This window comes from Rutidosis leptorrhynchoides, chromosome 3 (genome assembly GCF_046630445.1).
Source record: "Rutidosis leptorrhynchoides isolate AG116_Rl617_1_P2 chromosome 3, CSIRO_AGI_Rlap_v1, whole genome shotgun sequence".
NCBI lineage: Eukaryota > Viridiplantae > Streptophyta > Magnoliopsida > Asterales > Asteraceae > Rutidosis > Rutidosis leptorrhynchoides.
This window is the reverse complement of record NC_092335.1, coordinates 554,494,212-554,521,221: the sequence shown is the minus strand read 5'-3', so window position 1 is coordinate 554,521,221 and position 27,010 is coordinate 554,494,212.

Here is a 27,010-nt window from a genome sequence, read left to right as displayed (position 1 = left end):
CTAATTGGGTTGCTCTTACATCCCCTAACTGTTGAGATAAACTAGTGTATTGGTTTTCTGATCTCTGTCCCCATGTTTCATATGAGTTTCTTACGTCTAAACTCAATGAATCAAATGAATTTTGTAGCATGTCGAAATCAAAAATACCTGCACTAGACGAACTAGCCTGATCTGGATGTCTGCGTCTCCTCCTAGTTTCCCTTGCGGGTTCCTCATCCTCCTCCATAGGAGCGGAAGCAACGACTTCTTGTCGTCTTAAACTAATTACCCCGCCCCTCACGTGTATAGCCTTTACCGTCCTATATACATCCAATCCTAAAGTTTTAACAGCCTAATCTACCGGTTGGATTGGAGGTTCTGATTCACTCGGGTCGAGTCCGAACCAGTTTCCTAGACACGTGATGTAGTGACCCCCCGACATGTCACTTGTTCCTCTAGTACCCTTACCAACATGGGCCAAAAAGTAAACAACTCCATAGGGTATACTAACAAATGTATCCCTATCTTTAATCGCATCTAAATACCAAAGGTCGACATAATTAATTTTATCTGTATTAACAAATGACCTTTGGTTTATTGTGTTCGCTATAAACTTATGAATTATTCTAAAGCGAACATCAGTGATCTTTAGGTATGATTCTTGGCCTGGCTCATATGTATTTCTATTAGTGAAAGATTGCCAGACTCTCGAAGAATCATAATTTCCTGTATATCTAGCCCCTGTAAAAATATACTCCCTAAAACCTGGAGCCAACATCTCCTCAACGGTGTAAATCCCTAATGCGTCAGTCACATTGCTTAGGGACATACTTCTATCTACCCCACCCAGTCGAAATTGTATAAAATTAGGGTCATTGATAGTTTCTGGGTGTAAACTCATTCTAACGGTAGAATAGAACTCTAAACACCATTCTCTATATACAGGGCTATTTAAATTAAACAACCTCTCAAAATCATTAAAAACCAAAGTCATTCCAAATTCGTTTGTAAAACTTTGGTTCAAAATTCCCCTTATTTGTTCATCTAAGTTGACTGGGTGTCCTAAAGGAGCCCAATCCACAACGTATACTGGAGAGATGTTTCTATTGACCAGAGAAAGTAAGTCCTTAACCTTTTATAATCGGTTAGGTAAATCATAAGGAAATCTCAGGTTCGGGTGCAGATTCTGAAGTTGTTGTTCCATTTCCGGTGTTACTTGTTCTTCCCCTTGCTGTTGGTTAACAGCTCTCATTCTAAATAATCCATGCATAACATTTTAAAACAAGAGAATCGTCCCAATTGGGTATGTTAATGTTAGCAAAGAATTCATCCTTGACATACAAGCTTGTTTCAACACCACATGAATCAATATTTCAACAACAGTTTATTTCTAAAAATTAAAACAAACAACAATAAAACAAAAATTCATAATCATAAATCAAGTTTCAAAAACAAAGTTTAATTCACAAGTGGAAACACGCAATGAGCTAAGCATATATAATTCAATTCAATCACATTGCGTATATTCCAGCTCCTAATCATCATTATAATCCATACTTGATTCATGATAATTACAAAAAATTATCAAATTTAGACGAAAATTAAAATCACAAAATCAAACAATCAAACTTATATTCAAAGCTTCTACTACTATCAAAACATCTAAAAACATCTAAAAATATCCAAAATAATCACAATTCAATAGCAATTCCTCAATTTCCCCAATTTACATAAACCCTAACTTTTCAATAATCAATTAAACATCAAATTCTTATGCTAATCGGGTTTAACATCACACTAACAACATAGATATAGCATTAATCAAGCAAAATTCAACAATATCATGCATTAATTCGGATTAAAGCCATAAAAATAATAAAAAAAGTTGAAAAACAAGTGGTAAAAACGGGTTTAGGACCCTTACCAATCTCGGCATGTTGAAAGGTAGATAAATTGGAGGAGATTGATAGTGTTAATTTAGTGTTTGGGTGTGATTTTTGGGGTTTTTGTGTCTTCCTCTCGTCCACAGCAAAAAAAAAATAAATAAATAAAAAAAATAAAAATAAAGTGTGAAGAGGAAGCTGCTGGTCGACCTGATATCTATCTGATTTTGACCTTACGCGTTTCGCGTAGGGCTACGAGTTTCGCGTGGTTTATGATTGTACGCGTTTCGCATGGTTTACCACACGGTACGCGTAAGTGTTCTGTCCCCTTTTTTTTCAACTTTATAATTAATCAAACTTTTAAAATTTCTTTTATAAATTTATATTTCTTGCTACAGAAATTTCGGTTGTTATACCTAGTCTTTATCCGTTTATAAATTTTAAAATTCAATTTATAAAATTTAATAAATTAAAAGTTAAATTTTTTAATATTTTACGAAAATAAAAATAAAACAAAAACATTCTATTTATATATATATATATATATATATATATATATATATATATATATATATATATATATATATATTTATTTCAAATTTATAAGTACTTAAATTTCAAAATATCAATTTTAAATTTATATTTGATGTAACGGAAATTTCGGTTGGTATACCTAGTCTTTATCCGTTTATAAATTTTTAATTTCAATTTATAAAATTTAATACTTTAAAAGTTAAAGTTTTTAATATTTTTCAAAAACAACTTAAAAACACTCTATATTTTTCTTTTTAAATTTTTAAATTAAAATAAAATTAATATTTTAAAATTAAAAACAAATACATGAAAAATAAAAATTAAATGAATTAGAATACACTATATTTTTTAAATTTTAGTATATACTTTCAAACCAACTAATTTTCAAACTTAAAACTTTGTTTTCTATCAGCTAAGTAGAGACAATCTCGGTTGTTACACCTATCATTACCCACGATAAAAGTTTACAAGTTATATATTTTTACAGTTATTGATAAAAAAGTATATTTTTAACAGTTTTAAATTTTCTTCTGTTTTTGTGGTTTACTATTTAAAAGATATATTATGAATCCAACAATAAATTTCGTGCAATTTGAAAAACAACAATTCAGTTATTACACTTAGCATTATCGTTTTCAATGAAAACAGGTTAAACTCAAGGTTTATCAATTTTAAATGGTAGACCTTTTTTTTAATAAAAACACAACAAATAAATACCAACTAAAACACACCAAAACATAAACACATAAAAATGCACAAAATTACAAAAATGCACAAACACACAATTGGCGAGAAAAAGGATTAGATTGTGAAACCGTGTTGACTCGCCTCGTAGTGGAGTCGCATCATTTCGCCCCCCATGGCTTCGTAGGTGTAACTTCGTTGGTTTAAGAGGTTTTTCTTTGAACATTTAAAAGGCCCTTCTCGGCATAAGGTTACGTATTCGAAATTAGAGTCTGTCTGGTTCTTTGGGCAATTTCCGTAATGAGCTGGTTTTCCACATTTTACACACTTGTCCAAATTACGCGCTCGACGTTTCTTAGCTGATTTTGATTTTCCTTTGGCATAATTTTTCTCGTTAAGTTCTTGCCTTATTTCTTTACTCGCCTGATCGCATCTTCTCTTTATATCCAATACCATATCTCTCGGTAAAATTTTATCGCACATCAAAAAGAAATGGTTGTAGACATATTGAATGCGCATCTTGAAAATAAACAATAAATAAAAACAATAATAAAAATAAAATTAAAAAGGTAGAATGGAGAGATAAGACTAGTTCTTTAGTGTCTGCTAGGGAAAGACCGAACAAACCCCACTCTTAAAGATGAAAATAAAGTTCGAGAATGGAGTTGAAAAACCTTAAAGTTACCCTGAATTTACTTGTCCTTAGGGTAGAAGGTGATCTCGTCTCTTTCCGTAGTATTGATTCCTTCAAAGTATAATTTGAGTCGATGACCGTTCACTTTGAAAGTTCCACCGTCTTTGCTATATAATTCTGCATATCCAGATGGAAAAACTTGTTTTATTATATATGGCCCAGTCCATCGGGATCTAAGTTTCCCAGGTGAAAACTTAAAACGTGATTGGATACTAATACTTTATCTCCTTGTTCAAATTCTTTCTTTTCTTTTAACCGTGCATCGTGCCATCTTTAGTTTTCTCCTTGTATGTTTTAGAGTTTTCAAACGCTTGTGGTCTTAATTCATCTAATTCATTCAGTTGTAAGAATCGGTTTTCTTCGGCTTTCACAAGGTCTGTATTACATTCTCTCAGAGCCCAGTATGCCTTGTGCTCAACTTCGACAGGTAGATGACACGCCTTACCGTAAATTAATCGGAAATGAGTAGTACCGATGGGCGTTTTAAATGCAGTTCTAAATGCCCAAAGCGCATCATCTTGCTTTCGATGCCAGATTTTTGGATTATTTTTCACCGTTCTTTCTAAAATTCGTTTAAGACCTCTGTTTGTGTTTTCAACTTGGCCACTCGTTTGAGGGTGGTAAGAAGTTGAAAAACGATGATTAACTCCGTACTTTTTAAGCACTTTCTCGAGTAGTTGATTTGTAAAATGAGTTCCACGATCACTGATTAATGCTTTTGGAATCCCAAAACGCGAGAAAAGATTTTTAAGAAAGTTAAGTACAACTCGAGCATCGTTAGTGGGTAGGGCTTTTGCTTCAGCCCATTTAGAAACGTAATCGACTGCCACGAGAATGTATTTGCATTTGTTAGAAGCGGGGAATGGTCCCATGAAGTCAATAACCCAAATGTCGAACACTTCACATACTAGGATGCTTTGTTGTGGCATTTCGTCTCTCTTGGAGATATTTCCAGATCTTTGACAAGCATATCAAGTTTTTATCATATTGTATGCATCTTTAAAAATTGTAGGCCAGTAAAAACCTGAGTTAAAAACCTTTTTGGCTGCAATAAACTTCATAGAAACATGTGATAAATGGTTCTAAACATATTGGTTTATAAATTCTTTTATACTTGGTTTTCTTTTAAATATTTTAATCAAATAAACTTATGTATTTTTAATGTATGGAGACAATAATTTCGGTTTTTTTCACCTAATCTTTAATTGCTCGTAATTACCTTAAAAATTGACTAGATATATTTGTTTAAAAATTTTCAAAATTTTTCATAAAAACCACTAGATTATAAGTTCTCGATAATTTATATACTCCCACCTCACACTTAAGATTATGTAATGCCTTCATTACATAAAATTAGATTAAACGTATAAATTTGAGAGGACAAAAAGTGTAAAGTGTTTAGAACTTCCTTTATTAAGCAATCGGAGATTGTAAAATGCTTATTGTATGAACATATCCAATCTTTTTTATCACAATAATTCTTTCGTGTTTCGCTATGTCGAATCTCATCATCATAAGTACCTGTCAACAAATATGTCAATCATAAACGAGATGGGGTTGTACTTTAGTAGTACAAAAGTTTTACCCCACACTAAAAGTTTTTGTAAATATAAAATATATAAAAGTAAATTAACACACCATAAAAATCATTTTATACAAACAAATACAAAAAAAATTGTTCTAAACTAAAAAGAAAACTAGAAAAATGACCACGCAGGGCCTCCCTGATCTTCCTGTTCCCGCTGATGTTGCTGCCGTTGTTCATTTAGGCGTTGTTCCTTGTAAAAACGCCTATAGTCTTCCTGACTTGCCGCTAGAGCAGCGTTGGGGTCATAAGGTGGAGGTATAAGGTCACCGTGTGCTTACCATTGGGGGTATGAAGGAAAGGCTGAGGGTGTGTAAGCCTGTGGGTTAGCTGCGTATAAATATGCCTGATGATGCGCCCACTCTAACTGTGCTCCCTGGCCCCTCTGATCGTAGCGGATGTTTTCTAGAATATTATTCTGATCTAATTGGGTTGCTCTTACATCCCCTAACTGTTGAGATAAACTAGTGTATTGGTTTTCTGATCTCTGTCCCCATGTTTCATATGAGTTTCTTACGTCTAAACTCAATGAATCAAATGAATTTTGTAGCATGTCGAAATCAAAAATACCTGCACTAGACGAACTAGCCTGATCTGGATGTCTGCGTCTCCTCCTAGTTTCCCTTGCGGGTTCCTCATCCTCCTCCATAGGAGCGGAAGCAACGACTTCTTGTCGTCTTAAACTAATTACCCCGCCCCTCACGTGTATAGCCTTTACCGTCCTATATACATCCAATCCTAAAGTTTTAACAGCCTAATCTACCGGTTGGATTGGAGGTTCTGATTCACTCGGGTCGAGTCCGAACCAGTTTCCTAGACACGTGATGTAGTGACCCCCCGACATGTCACTTGTTCCTCTAGTACCCTTACCAACATGGGCCAAAAAGTAAACAACTCCATAGGGTATACTAACAAATGTATCCCTATCTTTAATCGCATCTAAATACCAAAGGTCGACATAATTAATTTTATCTGTATTAACAAATGACCTTTGGTTTATTGTGTTCGCTATAAACTTATGAATTATTCTAAAGCGAACATCAGTGATCTTTAGGTATGATTCTTGGCCTGGCTCATATGTATTTCTATTAGTGAAAGATTGCCAGACTCTCGAAGAATCATAATTTCCTGTATATCTAGCCCCTGTAAAAATATACTCCCTAAAACCTGGAGCCAACATCTCCTCAACGGTGTAAATCCCTAATGCGTCAGTCACATTGCTTAGGGACATACTTCTATCTACCCCACCCAGTCGAAATTGTATAAAATTAGGGTCATTGATAGTTTCTGGGTGTAAACTCATTCTAACGGTAGAATAGAACTCTAAACACCATTCTCTATATACAGGGCTATTTAAATTAAACAACCTCTCAAAATCATTAAAAACCAAAGTCATTCCAAATTCGTTTGTAAAACTTTGGTTCAAAATTCCCCTTATTTGTTCATCTAAGTTGACTGGGTGTCCTAAAGGAGCCCAATCCACAACGTATACTGGAGAGATGTTTCTATTGACCAGAGAAAGTAAGTCCTTAACCTTTTATAATCGGTTAGGTAAATCATAAGGAAATCTCAGGTTCGGGTGCAGATTCTGAAGTTGTTGTTCCATTTCCGGTGTTACTTGTTCTTCCCCTTGCTGTTGGTTAACAGCTCTCATTCTAAATAATCCATGCATAACATTTTAAAACAAGAGAATCGTCCCAATTGGGTATGTTAATGTTAGCAAAGAATTCATCCTTGACATACAAGCTTGTTTCAACACCACATGAATCAATATTTCAACAACAGTTTATTTCTAAAAATTAAAACAAACAACAATAAAACAAAAATTCATAATCATAAATCAAGTTTCAAAAACAAAGTTTAATTCACAAGTGGAAACACGCAATGAGCTAAGCATATATAATTCAATTCAATCACATTGCGTATATTCCAGCTCCTAATCATCATTATAATCCATACTTGATTCATGATAATTACAAAAAATTATCAAATTTAGACGAAAATTAAAATCACAAAATCAAACAATCAAACTTATATTCAAAGCTTCTACTACTATCAAAACATCTAAAAACATCTAAAAATATCCAAAATAATCACAATTCAATAGCAATTCCTCAATTTCCCCAATTTACATAAACCCTAACTTTTCAATAATCAATTAAACATCAAATTCTTATGCTAATCGGGTTTAACATCACACTAACAACATAGATATAGCATTAATCAAGCAAAATTCAACAATATCATGCATTAATTCGGATTAAAGCCATAAAAATAATAAAAAAAGTTGAAAAACAAGTGGTAAAAACGGGTTTAGGACCCTTACCAATCTCGGCATGTTGAAAGGTAGATAAATTGGAGGAGATTGATAGTGTTAATTTAGTGTTTGGGTGTGATTTTTGGGGTTTTTATGTCTTCCTCTCGTCCACAGCAAAAAAAAATAAATAAAAAAATAAAAATAAAAATAAAGTGTGAAGAGGAAGCTGCTGGTCGACCTGATATCTATCTGATTTTGACCTTACGCGTTTCGCGTAGGGCTACGAGTTTCGCGTGGTTTATGATTGTACGCGTTTCGCATGGTTTACCACACGGTACGCGTAAGTGTTCTGTCCCCTTTTTTTTTCAACTTTATAATTAATCAAACTTTTAAAATTTCTTTTATAAATTTATATTTCTTGCTACAGAAATTTCGGTTGTTATACCTAGTCTTTATCCGTTTATAAATTTTAAAATTCAATTTATAAAATTTAATAATTTAAAAGTTAAATTTTTTAATATTTTACGAAAATAAAAATAAAACAAAAACATTCTATTTATATATATATATATATATATATATATATATATATATATATATATATATATATATATATATATATATTTCAAATTTATAAGTACTTAAATTTCAAAATATCAATTTTAAATTTATATTTGATGTAACGGAAATTTCGGTTGGTATACCTAGTCTTTATCCGTTTATAAATTTTTAATTTCAATTTATAAAATTTAATACTTTAAAAGTTAAAGTTTTTAATATTTTTCAAAAACAACTTAAAAACACTCTATATTTTTCTTTTTAAATTTTTAAATTAAAATAAAATTAATATTTTAAAATTAAAAACAAATACATGAAAAATAAAAATTAAATGAATTAGAATACACTATATTTTTTAAATTTTAGTATATACTTTCAAACCAACTAATTTTCAAACTTAAAACTTTGTTTTCTATCAGCTAAGTAGAGACAATCTCGGTTGTTACACCTATCATTACCCACGACAAAAGTTTACAAGTTATATATTTTTACAGTTATTGATAAAAAAGTATATTTTTAACAGTTTTAAATTTTCTTCTGTTTTTGTGGTTTACTATTTAAAAGATATATTATGAATCCAACAATAAATTTCGTGCAATTTGAATAACAACAATTCAGTTATTACACTTAGCATTATCGTTTTCAATGAAAACAGGTTAAACTCAAGGTTTATCAATTTTAAATGGTAGACCTTTTTTTTAATAAAAACACAACAAATAAATACCAACTAAAACACACCAAAACATAAACACATAAAAATGCACAAAATTACAAAAATGCACAAACACACAATTGGCGAGAAAAAGGATTAGATTGTGAAACCGTGTTGACTCGCCTCGTAGTGGAGTCGCATCATTTCGCCCCCCATGGCTTCGTAGGTGTAACTTCGTTGGTTTAAGAGGTTTTTCTTTGAACATTTAAAAGGCCCTTCTCGGCATAAGGTTACGTATTCGAAATTAGAGTCTGTCTGGTTCTTTGGGCAATTTCCGTAATGAGCTGGTTTTCCACATTTTACACACTTGTCCAAATTACGCGCTCGACGTTTCTTAGCTGATTTTGATTTTCCTTTGGCATAATTTTTCTCGTTAAGTTCTTGCCTTATTTCTTTACTCGCCTGATCGCATCTTCTCTTTATATCCAATACCACATCTCTCGGTAAAATTTTATCGCACATCAAAAAGAAATGGTTGTAGACATATTGAATGCGCATCTTGAAAATAAACAATAAATAAAAACAATAATAAAAATAAAATTAAAAAGGTAGAATGGAGAGATAAGACTAGTTCTTTAGTGTCTGCTAGGGAAAGACCGAACAAACCCCACTCTTAAAGATGAAAATAAAGTTCGAGAATGGAGTTGAAAAACCTTAAAGTTACCCTGAATTTACTTGTCCTTAGGGTAGAAGGTGATCTCGTCTCTTTCCGTAGTATTGATTCCTTCAAAGTATAATTTGAGTCGATGACCGTTCACTTTGAAAGTTCCACCGTCTTTGCTATATAATTCTGCATATCCAGATGGAAAAACTTGTTTTATTATATATGGCCCAGTCCATCGGGATCTAAGTTTCCCAGGTGAAAACTTAAAACGTGATTGGAATACTAATACTTTATCTCCTTGTTCAAATTCTTTCTTTTCTTTTAACCGTGCATCGTGCCATCTTTAGTTTTCTCCTTGTATGTTTTAGAGTTTTCATACGCTTGTGGTCTTAATTCATCTAATTCATTCAGTTGTAAGAATCGGTTTTCTTCGGCTTTCACAAGGTCTGTATTACATTCTCTCAGAGCCCAGTATGCCTTGTGCTCAACTTCGATAGGTAGATGACACGCCTTACCGTAAATTAATCGGAAATGTGTAGTACCGATGGGCGTTTTAAATGCAGTTCTAAATGCCCAAAGCGCATCATCTTGCTTTCGATGCCAGATTTTTGGATTATTTTTCACCGTTCTTTCTAAAATTCGTTTAAGACCTCTGTTTGTGTTTTCAACTTGGCCACTCGTTTGAGGGTGGTAAGAAGTTGAAAAACGATGATTAACTCCGTACTTTTTAAGCACTTTCTCGAGTAGTTGATTTGTAAAATGAGTTCCACGATCACTGATTAATGCTTTTGGAATCCCAAAACGCGAGAAAAGATTTTTAAGAAAGTTGAGTACAACTCGAGCATCGTTAGTGGGTAGGGCTTTTGCTTCAGCCCATTTAGAAACGTAATCGACTGCCACGAGAATGTATTTGCATTTGTTAGAAGCGGGGAATGGTCCCATGAAGTCAATAACCCAAATGTCGAACACTTCACATACTAGGATGCTTTGTTGTGGCATTTCGTCTCTCTTGGAGATATTTCCAGATCTTTGACAAGCATATCAAGTTTTTATCATATTGTATGCATCTTTAAAAATTGTAGGCCAGTAAAAACCTGAGTTAAAAACCTTTTTGGCTGTATAGCTTGGTCCGAAATGTCCACCAGCCGGTCCTTCATGACAGTGCTCTAGAATTTGTTGCGCTTCTTTGCCGTATACACATCGACGAATAACTTGCTCAGCCCCTATACGAAAGAGGTTAGGGCTTTCCCAGAAGTAAAACTTCATATCAGCAAAGAATTTCTTCTTTTACTGATAAGTTTGATTTCTAACAAGAATTCCCGCGGCTAGATAATTAGCATACCCCGCAAACCATGGAATTTCTTCTTCTGTTTCAATTCTCATAAGGAACTCTTCCAGAAAAGTATTGTGAATAACAGACTCGTCGAGTGTTTCTAAGTTAGGATTTTCAAGACGGGATAAGTGATCCGCAGCGAGATTTTCAGCACCTTTTTTATCCTTAATTTCAATGTCGAATTCTTGTAGGAGAAGAATCCAACAAATTAGTCTAGGTTTAGCATCTTGCTTTTTGAATAAGTACTTTAGGGCTGAATGATCGGTATAAACAATTGTTTTAGATAACACTAAGTAAGATCTAAACTTATCGAAAGAAAAAACTACTGCAAGAAGCTCATTCTCAGTAGTTGTGTAATTCAACTGAGCTCTGTAAGTGTTTTACTTGCATAGTAGATTGGTTGAAATTTGTTATCTTGACGTTGACCTAAAACAGCTCCCATCGCGAAATCACTAGCATCACACATTAGCTCGAAAGGTTTGGACCAGTCGGGTGATACCATAATGGGTGCATTCGTAAGTTTATTTTTTAGAATAGAGAAAGCTTGTAAGCATTCGTCATTGAAATCGAATGTACTGTCTTTCTCGAGAAGTTTAGTCATGGGTCGAGCGATTTTGAAAAAATCCTTTATGAATCGTCGATAGAATCCCGCATGACCTAAGAAACTAAGAATTCCCCTAATGTTAGTTGGAGGAGGAAGCTTTGAGATTACATCGATCTTAGCTTTGTCTACTTCCATTCCATCTCGAGAAATCTTGTGTCCTAAAACAATGCCTTCCTTCACCATGAAGTGGCATTTTTCCCAATTTAAAACAAGATTTGATTCCTCACAACGAATTAACATTTGCTCAAGGTTTGAAAGGCATGAATCGAAGAATTCTCCAAAAACAGAGAAATCGTCCATAAAGACTTCCATACTTCCTTCTACCATGTCATGAAATATTGCCATCATACACCTTTGAAATGTGATGACCCGGGAATTTCTTACTAAATTTAAACTTAATCTTTATATAAGCTCGACACGATAAGCAAGGTTTGAAAAGTTGAGTCTTAAGAATTTTTGAACTGTTTACATAGATTCATTTGACCTCGACAATTCCTGACGATTCACGAACAAATGTCGTAAATAAATGTATACATATATATATAAATATAAGTATATGTAATTGTATGAAACTATAAAATATAATTTAAGCATTTGAATTAAATACATAAAATATTATAGAAAATAATTAATAGAATAGTTAAGTTACTATTAAAATGAATATCTATAATTATATATATATATATATATATATATATATATATATATATATATATATATATATATATGTATGTATGTTAATATATATATAATATATATGTTATATAACTAGTAAATGTTACATAATTAATAGATTAAGATATTAATATATCTAATTACAAGTTAAGGTAAAAGTTATATTAATGCTATTATTATTATAAATCTATGAATAAATATACATATATGATTACTATAATAATTATTATCTTATGTTTATTAGAATATATAAAAGATATAAATAATATATGTTGAAATCTAGTATAATATCTTAAGTAAATGTAGATACAATACTTATATTTAAGATAATTATCTTTTCATATACAAACACATATTATTTAATGTATTTATATTAAGATGTATAAATATTAAATAATTAACATATGTTATCATATAATAAATATTGTGTAATTATAATATATAATGTTAATATATATATATATATATATATATATATATATATATATATATATATATATATATATAAGTGTAATTACAAGTTAGAAATATAAGTGTTATACCAAAAATTTTATTACATTCATTATTATTATTATAGTTATCAGTATTATTATAAATAATACAAACTATTATTATTATGAATAATATTAAATTTATCATTTATATATTTAATAACAATATTATTTTTATTTTTATTATTATTTTTATTTAGATTTAGATATAATTATTAATTGTTAATTATTAATATTAATATTACTTTAATATAAAGGTAAATATAGTAGGAATCTAGCTTCATTTTTTTATCTGATTTATTTTATTGTGATTTGTTTGCTCTCGTTCTTTTTCCTACCTGCTCATGAGCAATTGTCGAATCAATCATCAATACAAACAACAATAAATCGTTATCTTCCCTCTCCATTTCAGTACATCTTTTTTTTTCAGATTCAAATTGCTAATTTAATCAATGTTTTTTTTCTCTTGTTCGATAACCTCTGTACGTATCAAATTTTCTCATAAATCGAATTTGAATCTTATATCAAAATCCATATATGCAAGAGTGTTAGGAATTATCAGTGTGATCTATTTGTAGGTTTTCACACTCCAATTCTTCCTGATAAATTTTAATTTACGAGTCAAAGGAATTCTTTTAAAAAAAGTCAAACTTGTTCATCAATTAAATTTGTGTTATATAATACGATTCAAGTTCAATTAAGGATTTGGAAAGTTTAGAATTATGATTTAGAACATTTTTCATGTTAGAATCATGAGCTAAAACATTCTACAACTCAAAAATCAATTTTTTTTAAACCGTCGCTAGCAGGTACTTGTGTTTTTTTTTTTTATATTCAGTTCACCACAATTAATATTTTAGGAACTGGATATTAAGTCCTAAAATTGATTTCTGTATGTATAATTAAGATTAAAAAGATTTGGGTTCGATCCTGGTTGGTTTAAGATAGCAAAGGAGATGAAGAAAAAGAAAACGAATCAGATATAGTTTAAATGAAATTCAAAGGGGAGTAATTTCAGAAAAACAGATGGTAGAGTGATGGTTTAGTGAGTGTGCGGGTGTTCAAGAGGTCGTGGGTTCGAGTCCCTAATGTGGCAGTTTTTCTTTTTAGGCCAATTTTTTTGTTGAAGGTAGCTTCACTTTTCAATATTATTATTATTATTATTATTATTATTATTATTATTATTATTATTATTATTATTATTATTATTATTATTATTATTATTATTATTATTATTATTATTTATTATTATTATTATTAGTTGTCGTTATTATTATTATGATAATTGTTGTTACTCCTAAAATGTTAGAAGTATTATTATTATTAATCACATTAAGAGTTATTATTATTGTAATTATTAATATAAGTATTATAGTTACAATTACAATTAGAATTTTTATTGTTGTTATTACTAACATTATTATCATTACTAGTAACATCATTATGTAGTATCATTATAAATACTAACATTAATAATAAAAAGATTGTTGTTATTATTATTATGAACATTAAGTATTATATATATATTTTTATCAAAAGTATTATTTTCGTTACTATTATTATCAAACTTTTCGTTTCATTTAAAAACGACAGTTATTATCATTATTATCAATAAGGTTATTATTATTATGATGAGTAGATCATTTTTTTCAAAACTATTTTTTTAAACAGATAAATATTTTGTACATAAAATATACTCTTTACATATACTAAAAGTACATTAATATTTCATATACAATATATCAATCATATTAATAGTATTTATATAAATACCTACATATAACCAACTAATGATTTTAAATATAATACTGATCATATAATATATATATATATATATATATATATAAATATATTGATACAACTAAATATATGAATATTTATCATTTTAAATATATATACAAAATAAATAAATATAACATATAAAGGAAGATATAATATAAGTAAAAGTTTTAATGGGTTTTAGAATAGATTCTATATAACTAAAAATATATAAATAACAAATACTAATAACTGAAATTATGTGATTCCATTATATATTTTAATAATTATATATATGATATAGGTTCGTGAATCCGAGGTCAACCCTGCACTGTTCAATATAGTCATATGTATTTTTACTACAAAATACATTAGGTGAGTTCATTTGCTCCCTTTTTACTCTTTACATTTTTGAGACTAAGAATACATGCGCTGCTTTTATAATTGTTTTACGAAATAGACACAAGTACGTGAAACTACATTCTATGGTTGAATTATCGAAATCGAATATGCCCTTTTTATTAAGTCTGGTAATATAAGAATTAGGGAACAGACCCCCTAATTGAAGCGAACTCTAAAGATAGATCTATTGGGTCCAACAAGCCCCATCCAAAGTACCGGATACTTTAGTACTTCGAAATTTATATCATGTCCGAAGGAGGATCCCGGAATGATGGGGATATTCTTATGCATATTGTGAATGTCGGTTACCAGGTGTTCAATCCATATGAATGATATTTTTGTCTCTATGTATGGGACGTATATTTATGAGAAATGCAAATCTTGTGGTCTATTAAAATGATGGGAATGACTGTTTATGTTAAACTAATGAACTCACCAACATTTTGGTTGACACTTGAAAGCATGTTTATTCTCAGGTACGAAAGAAATCTTCCGCTGTGTATTTGCTCATATTAGAGACATTACTTGGAGTCATTCATGGCATATTTCAAAAGACGTTGCATTCGAGTCGTTGAGTTCATCAAGATTATTATTAAGTCAATTATAGTTAGATGTATTATGAAATGGTATGCATGCCGTCAACTTTTGATGTAATGAAAGATTGTCTTTTCAAAAACGAATGCAATGTTTGTAAATGTATCATATAGAGGTCAAGTACCTCACGATGTAATCAACTGTTGTGAATTGTTTATAATCGATATGGACTTCATCCGGATGGATTAGGATGGGTCTTCACAGTTGCTATCAGAGCTGTGGTCTTAGCGAACCAGGTCTTGCATTAGTGTGTCTACCTGATAGTCGTTAGGATGCTTTAGTGAGTCTGGACTTCGACCGTGTCTGCATGTCAAAAGTTTTGCTTATCATTTCGTGTCAGAAATCATTTGCTTATCATCCTTAAATTCTAGACACGTCTTACTGCCTCTATTGCATAGACAGTGTATAGATAAATTCATATCTTAGCGTATCTGTTATTGTTACCTTTGCCTGACAGCTTCCGTAGATTCTTCCATAACTTATCGGATTTTAGTACTATATATGCATATGTAAACTATGTATTGCAGGGTACTAATCTACATCCTATAATCTATTCCTTATCGAAAATCCTTCATTTAATCGTACGAGATGGATCCCTCAACCAGTTCGAGTCCCTCGGATTCCGACAACTATTCCGATAGTTATCCCGACAGTTATTCCGAATGGATAGTCATCTAAGCTCCGGAAACAACGTCACCTGAATGAATCAACCAATCATCCATCCCCAATTCATCTGATGAGTTCGTAGTCAACTTAATCAATGGAGACGCGAAGAAGGCGGTCCCTTTCACCAACCGAATTCACCTCTTGACAATGAACCTGAAGCGCTTACCGGCGAACCTGTTCGAGACACCTTTTCTCTCTCATTTTTAGAGTATCTTATCACGATCATATACTATCTTAGATTCTAAACCTTATTCATTCGCTCGTTTAGATCGACAATCATCCCGGAATAATAGAAGAAGTCAACGAACTTCGCGATCGAGTAATCAATTTGGAAAATATGGTGCAAAATGTACCAGCTTCAGCAACATCACCGGCACCAATAATACCATCAGTAACAGCACCAGTACCATCAACAATCCATGCCTCAACATCTCATTCTGTACCTCGAGTATAATCATCGTTCTACATCGATTATCTTCGTTCTTCATGGCGATTAAGTAATCTCTAAATGTTTTAGAGATTATATATTCTTATTCTAACGGTAAATCAAATGAGTCTAATATCATATTGACTCATTAAATCCATGATTACATCTAAGGAAAATATATATGCAAGTATATTTTCATAAAGATTGTAATTAAAAATTCTGTTGTACAAACTGTTAATGGTGAAAATATTTTAACGGGTAGGTAATACCCTATAAATATTTAGATTTCACATTAATAAGTTACATTGTATATTCTTCGAATCTGATTCAATAGTCACTCACTATCCTATTCACATCCACAGATATACGTAACCGTTCACCACAGAATAATCATTTTTCATTCAATTTCATATTTGGATTTTGATTTATCAGAATTCGACAAGTGGCATAATGAAGAAAACATTGGACGAAATAAAAATTGTTAGAAACAAACAAATTAACTATGAGAAATTTTGTTAAGAAACCACGCTAACAAAATCCTAGCTAACTATTCCTAGCTAACTTTTAATTCCATATTACATTTTATTTATCGCAATTTAATTATCTTACTTTATTTTATCGCAATTTTAATTCTCGCAATTTTATTTAACGTCATTTAATTTCTGTTATTTACTTTACGCACTTTATTTATCGTCATTTAATTTCTGTTATTTATTTTACGCACTTTAAATATCGGGACACGTATACAAGGTTTTGACATATCATATCGACGCATCTATATATATTATTTGGAATCACCATAGACACTCTATATGCAGTAATGATCGAGTTCTCTATACAGGGTTGAGGTTGATTCTATAATAATATATATACTTTGAGTTGTGATCGAGTCTGAGACATGTACACGGGTCACGATATGTATTAATTAATTCGAATATTATATATTAAACTATATATGAATTATTGGACTGTCAACTGTGGACTATCGACTGTGGACAAATAACATTGGACAATTAAAATGAATTAAAATATTGATTATAATATATGAAACTAAACAATTCTTCAAGTTGCCACTTGATTTCATCTTAAACCTCATTTGTATATTGATGATTACAATCTACGTTTAAACCTTTCATGATTCTTGAAAACACCTCAATCGAGAGGATGAACCAACCGAACTTCATCTACGGAAGGAAAAATTTATGCATATAGTTATGCACCTGAGAAACTCACGACAATTGAGTAAAAGTTTAACACGTAGCCGCATCAGATCCTTTGGCATTTATTAGCAAAAATAACTTTGCGATCCCTCTTCAAAGTAGCTAATTTTGTCACAACTCCAGCAAGTCAACTTCGACTTGTCATTCGAAGTAGCCTTACTATAATCCTGATATATACGATTACCCTTTTGATACCGGAGAATTCTTTTATATTCCACCATATTACCAACAGACGTACCAGCAACCTCGTTGCTTCTTGGCATAAATCTCTCTGAAAAATCATTATATTTATTCATTGAAACCCTATCATATAATCATCCGCATCTTGTAACAAGAACTGCCATACCAATTATCGAGAATCAGCAATCAGTACTTTGAAAACTCACAGCATATCTACATCAACAGTTATATGTATGACATTTATCTCTAAGAATTATGATCTCTCATTCTGAAATTCTGAAAATCACCCAGTCTACAAATCAATACCATAAATTATGAAAAAGCTGAATACAGCAGCAAAAACTGTACACGACCTTAACGGTCAAAAGTTGATGATAAAGAAGAGAGTGTTGGGAACGCTCGATAGAAAATTTGTTACTGAAAAACAGATTGAGCAAACCATGAAGGAGACCAAGGCTAAATACCAGGATCATACCATATATTCAAAGAATCTAGGTAATTCTGGATCCGTTGAAATCTTTAGAGAATATCTTGCTCCGAAGTCATGTTAAAATCTTGCGAAAAATCTCTCCATCAACCATCGAACTTAGAAATTCCAAAATATCATCATCAATATCTTCGATATTTCTGAGGATATTTTCAAAAATATTCTCGTCCGAAATTATATACCTCTTCGTGCTTCCTGTGTATCATTATATTGGAAACATTCAAGAGAAAATTTAGCACCGAAAAGTAGATTATGCGAAACTATGAAGAAAGCCGTGGACAAATCACAAAGAATAAGTTTAACTTCAAAGAATCTAAATGATTCAATGTCTGCTGAAGTCTTTAGCTAATATCTTGCTCGTTACTCTAAACCCTTGCAGAAAATAGTCTCCATCATTCTCTGATCTTAGATTTTCAAAGATATTATCATATCTTATATTATAAATATCCTCCATATTTCTGAAGATATTTTTATAATTATTCTTATCTGAAATCATTAATCTCTTCGTGCTAGCAGTGTTACATCATATAGAAACTGTTAGTTTCTATATTCTGTAAACTTTCGAGCTTAAAATATGAATGTTTTTGAAGTAATGTTGGGAACTAATGCATGAGTTAGTGTAATATAATGACACTTGATCAACGTGATTATATTATAGTAAATCATGCTGAGCTTCTAATGGAACATGATGATTCACAGACCCTACCGTCATCATGTGCCATGTTACATAACTCTTTCATTCTACTTAACTTCTAAACATATCAAGAAAATATATTCTTGATAGTTCTATTCTCAGCGATTTGGGTAATTTGACAAATTAAATCGTGCGATTTCGTTCTTTCTTGTTTAGAACATTAAGTTCTTTTGAAACTCCATAATTACGAATTCTGGACCATTATTCGCTTGGTTTAAAGTCGAAAAAAAAAGAATGAATCTCCGAAATAGAAATGAGGGGTATAAATCGCAGAAAATAGGAGAGAGTATTAACTGTGGATAAAAATGATTATTGAAGACAGAAGCAGGGACTTTGAAATATGAGGGAGAATATAAAGCCCAACAACAACACCGAAATTACAAACCGTGGGTATCAGTGCGTATAGCAATATAAAAACACGGGAGGATTATAAATACAATAATCCCTAGAGCATAGTAGAAATAAACAGATTCATCCTGCGGAAGTTGAAAAAGGAGAATGATTGTTACGACAGTCAGGATAAGGACAAGGATCAGAACTGGATTAAGCATTTTCACAATCTTTTGAAATTGGGAATTGAGTATAGGAGTGGTAAAAGTTATGGAACGGAAAAAGTTTAATTTATAATGGAAATAGCAGATAGAGTAATCGAGGCAGATTACCGTATTTAATTATAGAGATCTTAATTTCCTTATTCGCTGAAGAATCAAATCTTTTAGATTTCAAAGATTTTCTTTAAATCCCTTGAATTCCGGAATTCAATCGAGACAACTTTAAAAGTTAAGACGAACCTTATTTCCTAAATTCAACCCTGACTATGTCGGAAGCTAAGACGAATCTCTATTTCTTTATTTCATTCTTTTGTGATAACTTCACTCATACGCTTCGGATAATCAAATTGTTATATCCATATTACTCAGTGATGATAACACTATGTTTATCAACTCATAATCGTCATGAAAACATTTTTATTGTTAACCATGACCACCTCACTCAAATTTCGAGACGAAATTTCTTTAACGGGTAGGTACTGTGATGACCCTGGAATTTCTGACTAAATTTAAATTTAATCTTTATATAAGCTCGCCACGATAAACAAGGTTTGAAAAGTTGAGTCTTAAGAATTTTTGAACTGTTTACATGGATTCATTTGACCTCGACAATTCCCGACGATTCACGAACAAATGTTGTAAATAAATGTATACATATATATATAAATATAAGTATATGTAATTGTATGAAACTATAAAATATAATTTAAGCATTTGAATTAAATACATAAAATATTATAGAAAATAATTAATAGAATAGTTAAGTTACTATTAAAATGAATATCTATAATTATATATATATATATATATATATATATATATATATATATATATATATATATATATATATATATATATATATATATATATATATATATATATATATATATATATATATATATATATATATGTATGTATGTATGTATGTTAATATATATATATAATATATATGTTATATAACTAGTAAATGTTACATAATTAATAGATTAAGATATTAATATATCTAATTACAAGTTAAGGTAAAAGTTATATTAATGCTATTATTATTATAAATCTATGAATAAATATATATATGATTACTATAATAATTATTATCTTATGTTTATTAGAATATATAAAAGATATAAATAATATATGTTGAAATCTAGTATAATATCTTAAGTAAATGTAGATACAATACTTATATTTAAGATAATTATCTTTTCATATACAAACACATATTATTTAATGTATTTATATTAAGATGTATAAATATTAAATAATTAACATATGTTATCATATAATAAATATTGTGTAATTATAATATATAATGTTAATATATATATATATATATATATATATATATATATATATATATATATATATATATATATATATATATATATATATATATATATATATATATATATATAAAGTGTAATTACAAGTTAGAAATATAAGTGTTATACTAAAAATTTTATTACATTCATTATTATTATTATAGTTATCAGTTTATTATAAATAATACAAACTATTATTATTATGAATAATATTAAATTTATCATTTATATATTTAATAACAATATTATTAATATTTTTATTATTATTATTATTTTTATTTAGATTTAGATATAATTATTAATTGTTAATTATTAATATTAATATTACTTTAATATAAAGGTAAATATAGTAGGAATCTAGCTTCATTTTTTTATCTGATTTATTTTATTGTGATTTGTTTGCTCTCGTTCTTTTTCCTACCTGCTCGTGAGCAATTGTCGAATCAATCATCAATACAAACAACAATAAATCATTATCTTCCCTCTCCATTTCAGTACATCTTTTTTTTCAGATTCAAATTGCTAATTTAATCAATGTTTTTTTTTCTATTGTTCGATAACCTCTGTACGTATCAAATTTTCTCATAAATCGAATTTAAATCTTATATCAAAATCCATATATGCAGGATTGTTAGGAATTATCAGTGTGATCTATTTATAAGTTTTCACACTCCAATTCTTCCTGATAAATTTTAATTTACGAGTCAAAGGAATTCTTTTAAAAAAAGTCAAACTTGTTCATCAATTAAATTCGTGTTATATAATACGATTCAAGTTCAATTAAGGATTTGTAAAGTTTAGAATTATGATTTAGAACATTTTTCATGTTAGAATCATGAGCTAAAACATTCTACAACTCAAAAATCAATTTTTTTTAAACCGTCGCTAGCAGGTACTTGTGTTTTTTTTTTATTCAGTTCACCACAATTAATCTTTTAGGAACTGGATATTAAGTCCTAAAATTGATTTCTATATGTATAATTAAGATTAAAAAGATTTGGGTTCGATCCTGGTTGGTTTAAGATAGCGAAGGAGATGAAGAAAAAGAAAACGAATCAGATATAGTTTAAATGAAATTCAAAGGGGAGTAATTTCAGAAAAACAGATGTAGAGTGATGGTTTAGTGAGTGTGCAGGTGTTCAAGAGGTCGTGGGTTCGAGTCCCTAATGTGGCAGTTTTTCTTTTTAGGCCAATTTTTTTGTTGAAGGTAGCTTCACTTTTCAATATTATTATTATTATTATTATTATTATTATTATTATTATTATTTATTATTATTTATTATTATTAATATTATTATTATTATTATTATTATTATTATTATTATTATTATTATTATTATTATTATTATTATTATTATTATTATTATTATTATTATTATTATTAGTTGTCGTTATTATTATTATTATTATGATAATTGTTGTTACTCCTAAAATGTTAGAAGTATTATTATTATTAATCACATTAAGAGTTATTATTATTGTAATTATTAATATAAGTATTATAGTTACAATTACAATTAGGATTTTTATTCTTGTTATTACTAACATTATTATCATTACTAGTAACATCATTATGTAGTATCATTATAAATACTAACATTAATAATAAAAAGATTGTTGTTATTATTATTATGAACATTAAGTATTATATATATTTTTTTTATCAAAAGTATTATTTTCGTTACTATTATTATCAAACTTTTCGTTTCATTTAAAAACTACAATTATTATCATTATTATCAATAAGGTTATTATTATTATGATGAGTAGATCATTGTTTTCAAAACTATTTTTTTTAAACAGATAAATATTTTGTACATAAAATATACTCTTTACATATACTAAAAGTACATTAATATTTCATATACAATATATCAATCATATTAATAGTATTTATATAAATACTTACATATAACCAACTAATGATTTTAAATATAATACTGATCATATAATATATATATAAATATATTGATACAACTAAATATATGAATATTTATCATTTTAAATATATATACAAAATAAATAAATATAACATATAAAGTAAGATATAATATAAGTAAAAGTTTTAATGGATTTTAGAATAGATTCTATATAACTAAAAATATATAAATAACAAATACTAATAACTGAAATTATGTGATTCCATTATATATTTTAATAATTATATAAATGATATAGGTTCGTGAATCCGAGGCCAACCCTGCACTGTTCAATATAGTCATATGTATTTTTACTACAAAATACATTAGGTGAGTTCATTTGCTCCCTTTTTACTCTTTACATTTTTGGGACTGAGAATACATGCGCTGCTTTTATAATTGTTTTACGAAATAGACACAAGTACGTGAAACTACAATCTATGGTTGAATTATCTAAATTGAATATGCCCTTTTTATTAAGTCTGGTAATCTAAGAATTAGGGAACAGACACCCTAATTGACGCGAACTCTAAAGATAGATCTATTGGGTCCAACAAGCCCCATCCAAAGTACCGGATGCTTTAGTACTTCGAAATTTATATCATGTCCGAAGGAGGATCCCGGAATGATGGGGATATTCTTATGCATATTGTGAATGTCGGTTACCAGGTGTTCAATCCATATGAATGATATTTTTATCTCTATGTATGGGACGTATATTTATGAGAAATGCAAATCTTGTGGTCTATTAAAATGATGGGAATGATTGTTTATGTTAAACTAACGAACTCACCAACCTTTTGGTTGACACTTGAAAGCATGTTTATTCTCAGGTACGAAAGAAATCTTCCACTGTGTATTTGCTCATATTAGATACATTACTTGGAGTCATTCATGGCATATTTCAAAAGATGTTGCATTCGAGTCGTTGAGTTCATCAAGATTATTATTAAGTCAATTATAGTTAGATGTATTATGAAATGGTATGCATGCCGTCAACTTTTGATGTAATGAAAAATTGTCTTTTCAAAAAAGAATGCAATGTTTGTAAATGTATCATATAGAGGTCAAGTACCTCGCGATGTAATCAACTGTTGTGAATCGTTTATAATCGATATGGACTTCGTCCGGATGGATTAGGACGGGTCTTCACATGAAAGGTGCCTGGCGCGTTGCATAATCCGAACGGCATTCGTCGGTATGCGAATGTACCAAATGGACAAGTAAATGTTGTCTTGTCTTGGTCTTTTGGATCAATGGGAATTTGAAAATAACCGGAGAATCCATCAAGGAAACAATAGTATTCTTTTCCCACTAAACGCTCTAGCATTTGGTCAATATAAGGAAGTGGGAAATGATCTTTCCTTGTGGCGTCATTTAAACGACGGTAGTCTATACAGACTCTCCAGCCAGTGACTGTTCTTGTAGGAACAGGTTCATTATCATCATTAAGAACAACAGTTGTACCCCCTTTCTTGGGTACCACTTGAACAGGACTAACCCATGGGCTATCGGATATAGGGTATATTAACCCGGCATCAAGTAACTTGATAACCTCCTTCTTGACAACTTCTTTCATGTTAGGGTTTAACCTTCGTTATCTTTGTACCACGGGTTTAAAATCTTCTTCCATTAGAATCTTATGAGTACAATAAGCGGGGTTAATCCCTGGAATATCGGTTGTTTTCCAAGCAATCGCTTTCTTGTGAGTTTTCAGAACGGACATTAACTTACTCTTTTCATCATTGGAAAGTTTTGATGAAATTATAACAGGTAATTGTGATGTACCTTGGAGATAAGCATACTCCAAATGTTCCGGGAGTTCTTTAAGCTCCAAGGTTGGTGGTTCTTCCATGGAAGATTTTATTCGGAACCTGTTACCATCGGTAATTTCTTCAAAGGGTTCATCTTCCTTGGGAATTTCTTCCTCACAGCAATCTTCATCGATGACTACTTTCAACAATTCGTCAAGTTTAAGTTCTACATCGAATTCATCACCTTCACTCATTGGGGTGAAGTTCGAGGTGTCTATATTTAGTAATTCTTGCAATTCTTTTTCAACACAACAATCAACAATGTCTAAGTTATAACATTCGTCATCGGAGTAGATAGGTTGTTTTATAGCTTTGTCTATGTTTAAGGTAACTCTATCTTCCCCTATACCTAGACTAAGCTTTTTATCTTTAACACGCACAATCGCGTCAGCGGTATTTAGAAATGGTCGCCCTAGAATTAGGGGAACCTTGCTATCTTCTTCCATTTCAAGGACAACAAAGTCAGCAAGAAAGATTAAATGATTGACTTTAACTGGTAGGTTTTCGGCAATACCAATAGGATAGTTAAAAGTTCTATCTGCTAGGCGTATACACATCCTAGTTGGTTTTAGATCACCTAGGTTTAGTTTTAAGTATAAGGAGTGTGGCATAAGATTGATACTTGCGCCTAAGTCAGCTAATGCATCGTACATTACTGAATCTCCCATCAGACACAGAATAATGAAACTACCAGGATCTCCAAGTTTCGGTGGCATCTTTTGCTTTTGCAAAATTGCTGAGCATTTCTCATTGATTAATGTGGTTGAAACTTCTTCATATTTACCTTTATCGGCTATGAGATCCTTGATAAACCTTCCATAATTTGGCATACCCCTAAGAACTTCCGCGAGTGGCATGTTAACGCTAATTTACTTGATCATATCTGCAAATTTCTGATATTGGCTCGCAAGTTTGTCTTTCTTTAATGCCTTCGGGTATGGAATAGGTGCTTTGTGCACCTTCAATGGTGGTTCTTCAATTTTCTTTGATATGATCTCAGGTGGATCATCTTTTTCTTGTTCTTTCTCAACATGTTCATCTATATCAATAGGTTCTTGTAAACTAGAAGAAGATAAAGGGACTTATGAGGTCTTACTAGTTTCTGGGTTAACAGTTAAACCACTTCTAGTAGTTATAGCATTTACATGCTCATTCCTTGTTTGATTTATGTTGGGATTCAATTGAGTATTTGAGGGGAGAGCGCCTGGTGGCCTCTCTGATAGTAACTATGAGATCTTTCCAACATCTCTTTCTAAATTCTGAATCGTAGCTTGTTGATTTCGAATTTGTTGAGTTTGAATTTCCGCAGTTTGCTCGTGTTTAACCATAAAATCTCTTAAGAGATCTTCTAAACCGGATTTCTTCTCGGGTTGTGGTTGTATAAGTGCTTGTGGTTGTGGTTGATTGTGTTGGAAATTATTTTGATAGATTCGTTGAGGTTAATTTCGGTTGTTTAGGTTATTGTAACCTGGTGGTGGATTTCTTTGATTTTGATTTTGATTTTGGAAATTTCGGTTATTTTGGTAAACCGGATTTCCTCCTTGATAGTTATTATTATTTAAACCTGAAGGTCCTCCTACTTGGTAGTTGTTAATTGGAGGATATTTTCGGTTATTTGATTCTATCGCTGGAAAATCGTTGAAATTCATTTCACCTTTTCTCAAGTAACCTAGGAAATTTGCTTGCTCTTCCATCGTTGTTTTATCACAATCTCTAGTAAGATGGGGGGCCTTGGCACATTTCACATCCTACCCTGATAGCATGCATTTCCTTGGTTACTTTCTCAATTTGTCTTGCTTGATTTGCCATTTGAACTTTTAAAGAAGCAATTTCATCATTGCTTTCGATATTAGCAACGGTTGATGATCTAGAGAATTCTATCTCTTGATGCCAATTATGGGAATGTGCTGCTATATCGGCAATGATTGTGTGAGCGTCTTCTGGTGTTTTCTTCATTATCGAACCTCCAACTGCAACATCGATATCTTTTCTAGTAGCGACATTTACTCCTTTATAGAATATTTGGACTTTTTAGAATGTATTCAACCCGTGTTGAGGACATACCCTAAGCATTTTGTTGAATCGGGTCCAAGCTTCATAAAGGGTCTCGTTAAACTTTTGCTTGAAGTGATTTATATCACTTTGCAATTTTGCTGCTTTTGAAGCAGGGAAGAATTCTGACAAAAATTTGTCCATCATGTCATTCCAGTTTTTGATATAACCTTCTGGTAATGAGTCTAACCAATCTCTTGCATCGTCTTTTAGGGACCATGGAAAGATTTTCAAACATGCGACTTCATCGGAGACATCCTTAATTTTGAATAGCTTGCAAATGCTTACAAACTTACGAAGATGCTCGTTAGCATCCTCATTTGGAGCTCCACCG